The sequence below is a fragment of the Sturnira hondurensis genome, unplaced genomic scaffold (genome assembly GCF_014824575.4).
Source record: "Sturnira hondurensis isolate 20B ecotype Veracruz unplaced genomic scaffold, ASM1482457v3 Scaffold0015056, whole genome shotgun sequence".
Classification (NCBI taxonomy): Eukaryota; Metazoa; Chordata; class Mammalia; order Chiroptera; family Phyllostomidae; genus Sturnira; species Sturnira hondurensis.
This window is the reverse complement of record NW_028087687.1, coordinates 4955258-4970421: the sequence shown is the minus strand read 5'-3', so window position 1 is coordinate 4970421 and position 15164 is coordinate 4955258.

Genomic DNA, 15164 nt, shown 5'->3' with positions numbered 1-15164 from the left:
ATATCTGCAGCAGGGTGTGCAGTAGGGCAACCACGCACTGATGTTTAAACTCCTTCTTTCTAACTCTCTCTAAAAATAAATAAAATCTTTAAAAAAGGTGAAATTTTTATCTAATGAAATTGCTGAAAATTTCAGCTCTGAAACAAATAGAATCACTCTACCAGAGATCAAAACATTCTTCATATGTGTGTCCAAAGAGTAACCACGTGCTCAGGTATATAACAAAGGTCAAGAAGTTACCCAGATGACTTCCAGGATTCTTTCCAACTTAGATTCTGTCATTTCCTCTTGACAGTAATATAACCTTCTGTCTCTAAAATTATTTTCCCCAGGAAATCTGTCCAAAGCTCAAATGTAGCCTTCTCAGAAACTGTTGTGAGATTTCTTTTTCTTATTTAAAAATATATTATTCTGTTAGTAATTACAAAATAGTCAGGGGATATAAAGTACAGCATAGGGAATACAGTCAATAATATTGTAATAACCATGCACAGCGCCAGATGGGTACTGGAAATATCGGGAGGAGTACTTCCTAAAGTATGTGATTGTTGAAGCACTGTGCTGTACACCTGAAACTAATACAAAACAATACTGAATGTAAACTAAGTGAAAAAAGATATTCTAGCATTCAAAAAATTACAATTAACTTTTAAAACACCAAAATTAATCTACAGATTACCCATTTAAAGCCCAAAGCAGTGCATATTTTATAAGCATGTTTTTATCTGACTCATCTGCTTGTTAGTATTAATATCCAACTGCAAACATTCTGGGTACAGGGGCCAAAACTATGGAGTTTGGTTATATTACAATCATATTAATCATATGTCATCAAAATATGTCTGATAATATGGGTATTTTCCAATTAAATGATTTTTGCATATAATCTGATAGATTCTCAGATGCAGTTTTAATGTAGGCCTACCCTTAAAAGAATGTATAATTGCATCTTTCAGAAGAGTCTTAAGTACAAATTATGCTAAAAATTGACCAAGAATATATATTGGATGTGCACTTCCAGTGAGAAAATATAGACCCACTGAAAAGCATCTGAACTTGTCTCTGGCAAAAATAAATAAGCATTTCTTGTCGGTAGTTCAAAGGTTTATATAATTTACCTAGAAAAAATCTCAGGTGTTTTTGCCTTAAAATACATGTACACACACACATACACATATTTATTGATTAAACCTGAGATTTTACTAAACAGCCACTAGAAATCAAGAATTAAGTCACAGTACATAGTTAATGAACATTGCCACCAAGAACTCAAAAGTTTTGAAATAATTGATAAAAACAAAATCAGGTAATTGTGAAAATAAAGGACAACATTGACCTTATTGTTCCTATTTTAAAAGAAAAATGTGGCCAGCGCTGCCCCCTGTGGCACGGTTGGTTGGAAATCATCCCACAAAGCAAAAGGCTGCTATTTCGACTCTCAGTCCGGGCACAGGCCTGGGTCGTGGGTTGAGCCCTGGCCAGGGTGCGCATGAGAGGCAACCGATTGATCTCACAACAATGTTTCTCTCCCTCTCTTCTTCCCTTCCCCTCTCTCTAAAGATAAATAAAATTTTTAAAACAATGTGGCCAGACTGTTGAAATAATAAAAGGGGGAAAGGGTGTACAATTAATTAGACTTTTTTTAAAGGAGGTGGAAAGATTTCTTTGAAAAACTAAACTTTTAACAGAGTTTGGAAGATTTGCTTTATTTTTAGTTCAAATCTGTTATGAAGGAAGAGTTCCAGGGAAGAGAAATATAAATGGCAGCACCAGACCTCCGAAACTCTGCAGACGCCTAACACCTCCAGGGACGGCAGTTGTCTCCTCCACCTACAGACTTCAATCATCGCCGCAGCCCGGGCTTCAACCCTGTGAGGACAACCCATCCATACAACTGATAACGAACTCATCTTGTGTGTCGGAGGGAAAGTTAACAGTGAATGTATTCAAAACACCATTTATCGCAGAAGGCACACTGACATCCTGGAATTAAGAAATATGGTCCCTTCTCATATTACATCCATTGTGAATAATTGTTGATGACTTGAAGTTTAGCTTTTGATGAAATGTGAATGATAAACTAACACAAACAATGGGGAGGCATCTAGAGCGTGTATGGGTGAATGAAGCAGGAATAATGTGTTACTCAAGTCAGCCCACCATGTTAATCAGCAAACCCTTTTGTCCCTGTATGTTCTTTCTCAATCACTAACAGTACACAATGTTCAGTACCCTTTCTAACAATAAATTATATGTGATATTAATATGCATATTAAACCGAGTATTAGTATTATATAAATGCCTTATTTCAGTGTCATTATTTCATATCTGAGAAGCTAAAAGTGAAATAGAGTATGGAAAAGTATTTAGGAAAGGAAGTGAAACAGTCTTCTGTCATTCCATCTTAAATTCACTACTTCATTATAAAAAGCATTCATGGATTGAAGACATAAACTATTATACACATTTTGTGCAGCTACTCATAGAGATGTTCATAAAAGAATACAGTAAGCCTAGCATGGTGAGCCACACAGAGAAGAAGTTAAGCCAGATTAACTAAAGTTCACTAGGGTTGAATTGATGTCATTTATTTCTACATAACCTCCAACAAGTTACTTAAGGTGTCCAATATGTAAAAACGGAATGACGGTAGTAGTGATATTGCTAGGACTACTGCAAAAACATAACATGTGAGTACATGCAATGCACTGAAATCACACCAAGCATGTCATAATGGTTAAACAAAATTTGCTTTTGAATTGTATGTGTGCCCCCATACTCAGATACAAACTAGCACACACATATACAAGTACAGGTGCCATGGACACTGTTTGGAAACAGACAGTGGGAAGCAGAAGGCTGGGGTCCAGGTCCCAGCGTCAGCGGCCACCAGTGTGTTGTACTTTGTGGGGGGTTTTGATAGCCTCCTTCCCCATTGATCTGCGTTTCAGAGATAAAGTAGTTATAAGCTTCATCAATGACAGATAAATCTTTCATTTACTCTGGATCCTATATCGCACTCTTAATCAGAACACTTTTTTAAAATGTGTCTCTGTCTATCTTAAATACTATAGCAGTAAGATAAAGCTTTAAGAATTTATGTGTTATTTAGCACAACTGCAGAAATAATGAGGGGAGAACATTGAAACTGAGGCATTTTAATCCATATACCGAGCTGAATGGGAATTCGAATTCTAAGACTATATTATAAGTGCAGTTATTAGAAGTCTCTGTGTGCTGAAATATAAAAATAAAGAACATCCTACTTTTAAAATTTAGGTTAAAGATGTTAGTGTAATGGGAAAAAACACTCATGACTACTGTTAAATATAAGTATTTCCCCATATTTTTCCCATTTTCATTGCTATGACGCCTGTATACACGCATTTTCAATATGTGTTCACACACATGCACACAGAGCTATCAGTGCTGTGCATATTACATTGAGAAAATATCAGATCTATTGAATTTGAAGATGCAGCCCGAGGCAAAGTCAGATTTTCTTCAAGAAGATACTTCTCTTTCTGGCTTTTATTTTCTTAAAGATATTTAATATTCTAAAAGAGATATTTAAACATTTAATATATTCAAGCCATAATGAAACATCCTAAGAGAAAAAAGGGAGAGGAAAGGCGAGAGAAAAGGACAGCTCGAAAAAGCAGCCTGAGTGAGCTGTGCAGAGATGAGGAAAAGGCAGAGGTTTGTGTGTCTTGTGATCAGCAGTCACCTGCAATCCACACCCTGTTTCCCACCTGCAGCAATACTGAGGAGAGGTAGCAATGCCTCTGAAACAAAAGGCTGGATGCTGAGGTACAGGGACTAGCAGCGCCCTGAAGGGTTCTGCCCCAAATTGAACAGAAGCAGCAGAGTGGCAGTCTTCTGAATGAACTCCAGAACAGGAGGGTGGGCCCCTCGGAGGAAGCCCTGTGGGAACACCACCCATACGTGAGGGCACTCCTCCATGCTCCTGCACTGTGTGAGCCATGGGCTAATTTATCTCACACTGAGCGGTATGCATCACAATAAAATCGTCCATTTCCATGGAGTAGGGATCACAGTCAGAGTGAATTTGAATAAAGAAAAATTTTAAAGTGTGTATGAAGATGTTCAGTTTTACGGCCAATATAAACATAACAGTAATCATTACTTCCGATTGTACAACAATAAAAGGCCGGATAAACTCAAAGTCAACAATTTCACTTAAAGCCAACAGAGAACTACATGCAGAGCAAACACCACCCCAAAATTCTGGGCAGACAGGTAAATCTGGAGTCACAGCAGAAAGGTGGTGACCCAGAAGAAAAGCCAGCGGTGCTATGAACTGGTATCCAATTCGAATGGTAATTTTGACCACTTGCTGGAGGCTGAGGGTTCCAGCATGAGAATGAGAAATTAAAACCATGGAATGAGTAGGCCCCCCACACTTCCACGGGGACCCCCCCCCAAGCCTTCAGGAACTTGACCAGGTTCTCACAGTGACAACGCAGAAAGGTCCCTTCTTGGTTCTGGCAGGGACAGGGGGTAGACAGTCTTTATTCTAAAGTGTAGGCAGAGGCGTTTACACGCAAAGGCTTACCTTTCACAGGGAAAGACTTCACCCAAGTCCTGACCTCAAATGTGGGAAAAGGGCATTTCATCCCTTTCACTACAGACCCATCTAACTCTCCTGTTTCGGTCAAGGGCTAAGATTAAAGAATGTGCCCCTTTCCCCATAACAAACACTTACATCAGCACAGTCCAGGTAAGACAACGGCTGAAAGAACAAGATACAGGGTCTCTCTGATGAGAGAAACTTAGAGAAGCCAGAAATCAGGAGAGGACCCAAAACACAGACAATAGAGGAGTAAAACCTCTTGCATCAATACTATAGCAAAGATCAAACAGCCCGGCTCCTAACCATATCAACGTAACTTCTTAAGCATGAGGCCTACTTAGCTCAGTTCCTATTACCCAATAGCAAGCATGTCTAGCATTCAAAAATTATATATATATATATATATATATATATATATATATATATTATATATGAATGCTGGACATATTCATATGTATGTATGTATCAAAAAGGCAAATTAAAACACATTATGAAGGAATTGAGAATGAATCAGAATCAGACTCAGATATGACACACAGACATTAGAATTATCAGACTGAGTCCCCCCACCCACACCTGGGTATGCGTTAACAATGGACACCTCTCTACATGCATACAGGAATTGCATAATTAAATAAGTGGATGTAGATGGTAGTACCTGACCACTTTTGTAGTGGGAGTTCATAGATAAGTAAGGATGGGAGGCTAGAGTGATCCACATGGGTTATAATAGAGACATGAGTATGAACTCATTTACTGTAATATAGATGGTTACATACAGAAATACTTACAGACATGAGGATATACTGAAGCTAATATGCATTCGCATATTTTCTTTTTCTATCAGCTGTGAGGGCCAGTAGCAACGAGCATGCCTAGTGTCCAGATCTTGGTTTGTAATTTATCCAGTAATAGAAATCAGGGCTTTTTGGAAGAATAGCCAATTCTAGGTCTAGGGCAGAAAGTGCACAAGACAAATCTGTAGTATCTGTAGTGCCAGAAAGAAAGAGGTCAAAAATAAATAAAAATTGCAATGCTGAGGGTATTTCTAGAGGACAGTGGAGACAACCGAAGGGACCCCTAATGGCCAACACTAAAACAATTTGAACAAAATAAATAAAGTAGTACTGGATTACATAACCCAATCTTAAAAAGCAACTACCCAAATATTCATAAAGGTGAGAATAAATTCTTGTGTAAATAAATAAGGGTGTTGAATTGACAAAAATATCACACAGAAGTATTCCAAATAACACAGATACTTCTCCCTCAAGGAAGTGCAGCACAACTCTGCCTTCTTAAGTGTGACCTGTGCTTAGTGACTTCCTTCCAAAGAGTACCACATGAAAGAGAGAATGATGAAGAGTGAATCTGTAGTGGAGAAACCAGACAGACACTAAATCGAGTCAGGTGGTCCAAGTTAACATTAGCAGTGACGAGTTATATCAGCAGAATGCACTCTTGGTATAAGAAGGACAATCTGATTGTCTTAAAAAAAATACATTGCCTCAACTAATCATGAGAAAACAATAATAAATTCCAACTGAGAGAGATTTTACAAAATATTGCACTAGTACTTCTCAAAACTGTCAAAGTGATCGAAAAACAAGGCAAGTCTGAGAAACACTCACAGCCAAAGGGAGCTTAAGGAGACATGATGACTAAGTCTAGTTTTGGGATCCAGAACAGAAAAGGGCATTAGGTAGAAGTCCAGGATATCTGAATAATGAATAAAGCAGGGACTTTAGTTAACAATGATTTACTGACTTGGTTATTAATTGTACTAAATATACTACACTGATGTAAGATGTTAGTAGTAAGGGGAATTCAATGTGGTATATTAGTGGACTCTGTATTCTCCACAAAAATTCTGTAAAAGTAAACCTGTTCTAAAATAAAAGGTTAATTTTTTTAAATTATACAAACACACACACACACATGCTGTGTATATATAGGCTCTAAGTATGTTTCCAGCTTCATGTCTTGCCAATTTCTTTCTGCACAAAACATACTTCAAAAATACCAAACACATCCCTAACAATTTCTCTCATACCAACATTGTTAATATATATTTCTGTATTGACTGCTAAACATTTTCACCCACACTCTTTTCATTTTTTTAAATTTTATTTATTTATCTTTAGAAAGGAAGGGAAGGAGAGAAGGAAATATCAATGTATGGTTGCCTCTCGTGAGTCCCCTGCTGGGAACTGGCCTGCAACCCAGGCGTGTACCCTGACTGGGAATCGAACCGCGATCCTGTGGTTTGCAGGCCCGAGCTCAATCCACTGAGCTACACCAGACACATTCTTTTCTTATTATCCTTGGAAATATAGCACATTTCTAAGAAATCTGCTCTAAATCCAAATTTAATTAGTTTACCCAGAATACACAGGAGATGCTCTTAATTTTTGCTAGAAATACATCACTTTCACCTCACCAACCGCATCTCCTTACCACACCCCAATTCACCATTAACTTTTGTAATCAGAAAAAAATAGAAAGTGCACACACATATTGCACGTATACACACACATATTGCATGTACACATACACATATTGCCCATACACACATCTTTCTGCCACAGTAACTTGTTTGTATTCATCTCTCAGCCCAGGGGTCCATGGAGTTGAATTTATTGAAATTTTAAATGATTCCTTCTCATCCCATACCCTTGAACAAGAAACTACGTGTTTGTTTATTTCTCCCACCGGTCTAAAAGTTCCATTCATTTTTGTACCCCTAGCATCAAAACCGGGTTCCTACACATGGTAGACTGTCAGGAGATAACAAACTGACCTGAAGTGAACTGGCTGGCAATTTTTCTCTGGAAGAAGCATATTTAGATAGCAGGTGCTACTTTTCCCAAAAGGGAATAAATCCATCTGGAGACTGAAAGAGTCCAATTAATTCAAAGAAGTACAGCTAATGCCCCTGATAACCTTACTTTATTATTAAAAGGACTTACCATCTCCAACTAAATGTTCTTACTATTGTATTTTAAAAGTCAAGTATTACTATTCTAAAATGGAGAATGAGAAAGAAGGAGAGTTTCAATGAGGAATAATTTTAAGGGAATTCTCAAATAATTCTGATATTTTCCTTCCTTTCAAAACCATTTCTAAAATACAAATCATAATTATGTATGAAAATAATACAAGTGCCAGTACCTAAGATATTCAGTCTATTTGACTATGTAAATGTATAGATATTATATTTTAATGATTATTTTACAATTGGTTCCAAATATTGAAATGTTCTAATCTATTTGTCTTTAGTAATCCTTTCTCATACTTTTGCACTGTTTCCAAAAAAGAAAAAAGAGTGCCTTGTTCCAACACACTACATGAAAGTGTAAGACCCTACTAACTTCAGGCTTATGTAATGTTAATGCATTTCTATTTTATTTTCTAATATACTTTGGTTTGGATTAAATATTAATTTTGAAGAACAGGTACCAGTGTAACATAAAATATATTTTCAAGGTTTTGAAAAATAACATCAACAAGCAAAATAAGACAAACTCACACAGAGAGCAGGTTGACAGCTGTTGGGGGAGGGGGACTGAACAACAAAGAAAAAATGAAAAACTCATGTACTCAAACAACAGTGTAGTTATTGCTGGGGAAAGAGGGGAGGGAGGTGGAAGAGGGTATTGGAGGGATCAGTGGTGATGGATGGAGACTTGACCCGGGCTGATGAACGCAGAACACAGTGAACAGACGACGTGTTGTGAACTGTGTACCTGAAACCTGTACAATTTTGTTAAGCAGTGTCACCCCAATAAGTTCAATAAAAAGGAAAAAAATACTAAAGGCGGCTGGATACTGTGCCAAAAGAGATTTTAATAATAGTGTCATGGTCACAGAAGTCTACTCTTTAAAAATTAATTTTACTTCAAAAACATTACTAGCAGCACCGAGAGTGCACAAAACATATTCTCTTATTACCAGAGCCTCTCCTTGGAGCTTAAATGCCAAGTGCTTCAAAGTAAGGACAAAGGATGCTTGGAACCTAGAAGAAATGGGACAAATAACTGGAAATACGCACAATTGTCTGCAAATAATGTTTTCTGAAGCAAAAATGTTCGAGAAAATAAAAAATGAACTGAACAGTTACTCATCCTAGAAATAAACACAATATATCATGAAGTCCTTTATTTAGTTGGTACATTTGAATAACTACATTTTTCTAGGGCGGGAGAAAGAAATGATCCTTGTGAGTTAACCAAGTGACCTTAGAATAATTGTCTCTCAAACCATCTGTGCCTTTACCTGACATTAACTAAGCACATAACATGAACCAGGGATTAGTTTAGTTGACACATATAAAGTGCGGTCATTGGTCTCCAAGAACCCTTACTTTCCTGGGCCTCCACAAGCAGACCGTGAGGACTCAGCTACACACACACAGAGCAAGCTAAAGACCAGCTCAGAAGATCCTCTCCGGGGGGAACGTTTCCACAAAACATGAACAACAGTGTAACTGCAGGAGAGGAAGCCTTTAGCTTTCCCATCAAATGCATGAAGTGTTGCTTAAAAGAATCCAAGGTATCCTTTCCTGAGGAAAATTGGTTCAAAGGTTTTGAAATTTAGTGCTTCTCCTGGTTAGCTCATTCATCAAAGATGAATGATGTCCGTCTCTGACTAGTCTATTTCACTGCTCTGCACAGACAGAAGTTAGCATCACAAACTGATACTACTGTAAACAATTCCTATCATGCATATTCAAATTATGTCTGTTGAAACGTAATTCATTATGGCCCTGTAGGTTTCAAGAAATTTTGCCAATTTGCATCCATTTGTAAGTTTACTTCAGAATTCCTTACCTGACAATAAATGTGGGGTTCTTTGCATTACCTTTTAAATTGCTGGTTTTTGCATGAATTAATGAGTCAAATATATTATTTGATACGTGTTTGTTTCATATCTCTATAAGAATGATGACTTTATCTTTTTAAAAACCATTCTTTAATAAGTGAGTAAAGAAACTGTAAATCACTTACACAAGTAAAGTCTTCCTGCTGCTGTTACTTATCTTTCAAATCCCGTACAAGTTCATACACTGTTAGAGATGGTGCTTTGCGGCACTTGTCCTTTCAGACACCAAGAGTGATGAGTTGAAGCCATGGATTCCAGGAGAAGGGTATTCCAGCAAGAAGAAAAATGTGCAAAAACCATCGCACAGTAAATATTTAGGGAGTCAGTTCATGATTAATACAACATTTATTTTGACCCAACTGGCCAAGGAAGTAGGAACACTCTGAAGGATGTGACACATCCTTTTATAACAACTTCACAACACTGAGCCCTGTTTTCATAACTCATGGAGCCATTTAAGGTATCTCCATTTATTTTCAGGGCAATCACATGTTCTCAAATAAATTAAAATCTGTTTAAACTATAGCACCCTGTATTTTAAAAATACAAGCAATCCTAAAATGGAAAGGAATACAGGCTCTACATGTTTCTGGAGTTAAGTAAAATGTACTAGTTTACCATCTTGCTCTGCCATATGGTTTAAAGTAGTTATAGACATGTGCGGCTATAGATACATGAAGCAGGAACTCAAAACGGAAGTTCCAGGACACGCAACCACCAACAATTCCCAAAGTGGTCTAGAGGCAACAAAGTCCGTGCCCGAGAATAGATTAGATGACTTTTAAAACACATGTCACACATCAAGAATACATTGTGATAGGGTCAGAAGATCAGAGAACAAGAGAGAGCAATGTTGGGGAAGATTCTTTGGCAAGAACTGTACTGGGAGATGTACACCCCCAAGGAGAATGTATCAGTTGTACTACCTCCTAATTTCCAGTATCACCTACTATGTGTTGCAGTACACAAACATTCTTTTTAGCAGAACAGACCATATCTACAGGTAAGTAGGGGATGTGGGAAGAATCAGCAACCACAAGTAATCAAGAGTATGGGCCTTTTTTTGGTGTAAGTACAGAGGAGAAATGCTCAGCGATGGTGGTGGGGCTGGTGTTGGCCAAGGAAATCCAAAGAACCCACAGTAGCTCTCAAGAGACTGCAGTCATGATCCACTTAGGGACCAGGGTATGTTACAAGAAATGTGTTGTTAGACCATCTCCTGGCACAAACATCATAGAGTGTGCTTACAGAATCCTAGATGGTACAGCTCACGACTGTAATTTATGCACTGTACTTTTATGTGGCTGGCAGCACAGCAGGTGTGTTTACACCAGCATCACCACAGACACTTCAGTCACTGTAGCATAAGCCCTGACGGGTGTCTTTCGGTTTTGTAAGACAAGTGCCTGACTTGGGCTTTGATTGCCAAGGCATCTACCTCAAAGAAGCTGTCTCATTTCAAAGCAGCACTCATTTCAAAGAGGTAGTCCGGAAAAAACACGTTGTCAGCCACATGACTAGACGAGGAGCCAGGTCCCATCAACTCACGGAGGGCTCCTTTATTTTAGACTTTGATTTCTGTAACTGACCATTGGGGTAATTATTTTTCCTCTTCCCATGCTTTACCTTCTCACTCTTACATTTTAAATTCAAAATGTAAGATAAAGAGAGAGCCTGTGAAATAAAGAGATAGCCTGTGAAACCCTAGGCCCATACCCTGGACTCTAATGAAAATGGAGCACCAGGCCCACATGCATAGGTCCTCCCCTTACTTGTGACCTCCTTGACATGTGCCCCCATCTTACTTTTTAAGTTCTAGGACCTATAAACAAGTAAAGGCATTTTATCTTCAGAGCTTCTTAACTGTTATTGCTGAAGGTTGTCTTGCAATCATAATATGAACCACAAAGGGTGGTCCGGTTGTAACACTGGTTTGGAAAAGGGAGATGTTACAGGTGTGCAGGTGAGTGCCCCTGGGCTCCTGTAACGTTTCCAGCAGACAGCGTTGCAATCAATAGACCAAGGCCAGCACAGAAAAGCATGGCTCTATGACCATGTTCTTTTATCAGAGAGGCTCTTAAAACAACGGAACACTAAGCAATAAATAAATCAGTGCCAATTTCCTATTTGTGACAGTACCACCTCAGTAAAATGGAATGTGTTTGAATGAACTCCAACAAGAGGCAAGATGTTTTATCAGGGTGCCAGAACGCCTGTAATAATAACAAGCCCTCTTCACTGTACTTTCATTATTCTAACCATCTCTGTCTCAAATTCTCAGGAAGTTGGGGTCAAAAAGGGCCTTAAACAGGTGCTAGTCCCAGACCCTTATGTCATAAATGAGGAAAGTCTAGTCCAGAGAAAATGCAGGAACTTGCCACCAGTCAAAGGGAGCTGAGTAAAGACCGGGACCCCACTCTACTTACTCTGAGTCATACAAACCACTCCACACATCTTTCGCTTTTTTTATTATTTCTATACACATTCATTGAGTGTCTAAGATTTACAAGAAATGGTGCTGACGTACTTTGGAGTATATAAGGATAAATCATGTCTAGTAGAGAAAGCGCTGTATCAGTTCACATATGAATTACCATACAACGCATGCTAAGTTATTCTGAGAAAGGGAGAAATGAGAGAATGAATGACAAAGACACAGACGATGAACCTGTTGGAAACAGAGACGGGGCAAACTGAGAACACGGTAGAGGCCATAAAGCCACCTCTGAATGGAAACGGACAGACTATATTTCCCCAGACACGCAGCGATGTAGTATGTTCCTTAACTGCGTGTGTCTAATATATATTGTAAATATATTATTCTTCTCTGAGCCAAACCTCGACTAGGAATCTAAGAGTCAATTTCCCAGTGAAGATTTCCAGAGCAGCGACCACATTTGATTATGTAGTGGGAGGTTATTTTCCATTTTTGTAATTAAAGAATATTATTTTCAGCCAAACCTACTCCATCCTCAAAGAAATTAAACCAAGACAACTAAAACACCACAAGGGTGAATCTGGATTCCCTGAAAACTCAAACATGTGACATATTAATGCCACAAAAAACAATATAGAAATGTAGAGACTTTCTTCTAAAATATTATACTACATAGCTGCAAATTAATCTTGACTTTCTATAAACATTTAATTATGGAATTTTACTTTTTGTAAGAATAAATTTCTTATAAAATGCTATTTCATAAAAACATCTCACTTTTATTAATGTAAGAATGGTATTAAATGGAGAACTAGTGAAGAAATACTGTGAACATCGCTTAGAATCTTAGGGTAAGTTCAATAATCCAGATTAAAACCAGGGTTCTATGTTTCTAAAATTTAAAATGCATTATGTTTTAATTCTGAAGTAGACCTATTTTAAATCTAGGAACAAATTGATGTTGTAGTAGCCTCTGTTTAAAAATTAGATTTAAATAGCTACTACTTTAAGTAATAATTTCTTATTTAATGGTGTACTTATCCAAGTTCCCAAACATTTGATTCTAGGAGTAGTCACCATTTTAAGAGTACGTCCCCCCCCCCATACCTTCAATCCTACATTTTTTACACTTACTGGCTTCTACTCACATTTGACTTTTTAGCATTTACAAAAATATCTCTCCCACAGGCTCTGAAAATACATCTTAAATGTGCAGTGTTTGTCCAAAATTGGCCAGTTTATTATTTTGTGCTTATAGGATTTTCTTGTAGTTAATGATGCATTTTCTTTCTACTTACTTTGATTAAATAAAAGAAAAACCAATTCATGTACATCATTCCATAAAAATATAAAGTGTTCAATAGTCCTTTTTGTAATCTGAAACACTAATGATTAATTGCTCTCTAATTCGTTTGTTCATTTTATAGTTGTTAAATGTTACTCATCAAATTCTTAAGGCATTGAGCCAGTTATTTTACTTTTCCAAGTGTCACTTTTCCTTACCTGTAAAATGGGGACAAGTACACTTAATTTATAGGGTGTCTGAATATTAAGTATGCTTTTAATGTACTTGGTACTATGCTAGCCCATACCTAGCATATGTCCTAGCAAGCTCAGTCTTCCATCACCTGCACTCCACTGTCATGCAGCGGTAGGAGTTAGAAGGGCAGAGTGAGGGCTCACAGCGCCAGACACCGGATCTTACTAGAGTAGACATTACTGACTGGAAAAGCAGACCCACTGTTTGTCTTATTTTCTCCACTCTTACAGTTATGCCACGTATTTGTAGTGTTTCAGCTTCCTGGATGCCCACTTACTTTATTTGTAAAACCAGGATAACAATGCCCCCTTCAACAACCACTGAGAAAAAGCATGAGACAAGCTTAAGACAGAGGTCAGTGAGAACCAAATGAAGGATGCAGTCTACACAAATAGAAAGGGAAAACTGATATTACTGAATAATTCAGAAATGTGTTTTCTTTCTTTTGTTTTTTATATTTTTATTGTTCAGTTACAGTTGTCCTCCCTTTTCCCTATTGCTGTCCTCTGCCACGCCCCCTACTCTCACGGTCAACCCCCCACATTGTACGTGTTTTCTTACATTAGCTGACATGCCTTAGTATAGACAACTCTAAACAAAAGCAATGTAATTTTACCAATATCTTGTGAATGGCATTAGGCCAAGGGTACATGCTGAGCTAGATAAGTCACTAAATATATCAATAAGTTCATACCAGTTTAAAAAAGAAAACCTTCAGTATTATTTGCTCAGTTTCCCCAAAGCTCTCTAATCTTAGAATTGACCTTCGACTATAAAGTGAATTCTTGAATAATCTAAGAGAGGAAGAAATTTTTCAGGGCTTAGTCAAGTGCCTCTGTTCCCTGGGGCCATCACCTAATGCCAGCAGTGATTATGGCCCTCGTGTTTGAGACTTAATGACCGTAAATACCATAAACACCGCAGCATGGAACTCCCAGCTGCTGTCACTTGCAGTTTCATTCATATTATTTCATCAAGATTGAAACAGTTGCTCCAAAGGGAGGGATATTCAAGGAGTCTCATTTGGTTGGGCACATACAGAGCATGATAAGCCTTTTTCCGTGGAGAAACTCAAGTGTCCAGCAATTAATTCTCAGAACTTTCAATCCAACATATATTACCAAGTGAATTGTTATTGATAGTCACTCAGTGTCATTGGTTCGAGGTTAAACAAGTCACTGATAGGATACAGATCAATGATGCTACCCATTTACAGTCCCCATGAGGCAGTGTGTCATAAAGACAAAAGCTCTGTGGAGTAGAAAGTAGAAAGTAGCTCTGTGGAGTAGAAAGACTCTGGAGGGCTGGGTTCTAAATTTGCTCATGTGCTATTAATGTGTCAGTTTTTTCACCTGTAAACTAGCAGTAAAAGTACCTGCGTGGACTACCTTTCTGTGAACCCAAAACAAACAAACGACGCTCTGTGTTCCAAAAAGACCCCATCCGTTATCCTGTATTCAGTGTTTGTTACACCTAGCACTTGGTCTGACAGAGTCAGCACTTCATAAGCTTAAGTTGACACTGTTCTTAACACTGCACTACAATATACGAAGAGATGACTAAGTCTCCTGCATTTTATCCTTTAATTGCTGTTGGATCGTCTCTTTACCCTCCTCTACTATCGATTATCCTCTAAATTCCTCTCAATTACTATTTCATGAAAATATCAGATTGCTTAAAAATTACCTGGGAACTGTTGAAAAACACCAGTC